The 1,351-nt window shown below is 39.8% G+C and overlaps 1 protein-coding gene across 1 annotated transcript in view; it reads left to right on the top strand.

Moving 5' to 3' along the window:
- Nucleotides 1-658: 658 nt before the first annotated feature.
- The window catches only part of LOC105315081 (putative ankyrin repeat protein RF_0381), a gene marked incomplete at its 3' end in the record, with an annotated part of 11,898 nt that continues 11,205 nt past the window's right edge, over nt 659-1,351 (top strand). Inside the window, exon 1 of the mRNA XM_020004930.1 lies at nt 659-716. The remainder of the gene's footprint in view (nt 717-1,351) is intronic.

Consider the following 1,351-nt stretch of genomic DNA (forward strand, 5'->3'; position numbering starts at 1 on the left):
TGAATCCTTCGGACCACAGATCGTATTACGGAGGCATTATTATTATTATTATTATTATTATTATTATTATTATTATCATTATTATTATTATAACAGGAAATATAACAGAATAAGGTGGACAAGAAAATATAGCAAGATAAGGCAGAACATAATATTAATAAAATAAAATGAAATAAGTCAATAGAGAGATTTGATAAGTTTAATGTTTACTGGTGAGGATAGATAGTAATCCCCGCTCCATCCTCCAGATTAATGGTGCGAATCTTAGCTCTGGTGCCTCTCACACATAGATTGGTGGCCCTTAATAAAGCAAATGAAAGTCTAGTGCATATCCAGTAAATGACTGTGCTGTATGGTCGATCCCACTTGATAGACAGTTTGTCAGCCATACGCTTTAAAAAGGTGTTTGTCCCTGGGCCCAGCAGACCATCCACTGTCATACATAGAGGAGTAAAGCTACAGTGGATTGAGTTGTAAGCTTCTCCATACTTGTTCTTCTTATCTCTCTGCTGTCTTCAAAACTTGTAGTGGTGGCTTCCCAGTATAAGAAGGAGCATCTGAGTCTACAACCCTCACATCAAAGATGGTAGTGGATTGTGACTGCCAGACTCCGCGTACTGAGATGTCTCCAATTAGTCCATCCAAACCATTCTGTGCTTCTTTAACCACTGGTTCCTTGATTACCTGGCTCCAGGCCAAAGAAGGCATATCATAAAGTAAATCTCTTATCTCATTATGTCTAATAGTCACCAAACCCCCTTTCTTACAGTCCAATGCATGAGAGGTGGTGAAAATATTACTGCAGCCATCACAACTTTGGGGTAGATTCAGTAAGGGTTTAGCATAACGTAGACACAGAGCGTCTCTAAATTCATTGCAGGATAAGTCAAAGTTGTCTTTCATAACAGGAAGAATGTTTAGCCAAGAGGATAGACAGTCCCTTGTACGTTTGACAGTTCTCTTATTGTTATCATTTAAGGAAGAGAGAGTGTGGGTGAAGGTGGAATTATCCACTTCCTTTTGAGATAGTGAGTGACTTTCCCTAGGAGAATGCACTTGGCAGATGTGATTGTATGATGAGAAAGGAGTAGCACCAGTAACAGCATTAATTAATAGCTTACAGGCCAATCTAGAAGTGGTGTAATGGGCAGCAGCTGTTGTAACAGGGTTCCTTATATTTAACCCTCCTAGTCTGAGTGGAAGAGAGAACAATGACCTGTCACTGGTAGAACACTCTTGACCAAACAGCTAGGGCTCAGTGGAATGAATGTGCTACAGATAACTGACTCCAAGTCTGTAAACAGAGACTGACAGTCTGGAGTCACATGTTGTAGAAAGGTCCATTCTTTCT

Source organism: Amphimedon queenslandica, unplaced genomic scaffold (genome assembly GCF_000090795.2).
Source record: "Amphimedon queenslandica unplaced genomic scaffold, v1.1 AMPQUscaffold_11840, whole genome shotgun sequence".
Taxonomy (NCBI): Eukaryota; Metazoa; Porifera; class Demospongiae; order Haplosclerida; family Niphatidae; genus Amphimedon; species Amphimedon queenslandica.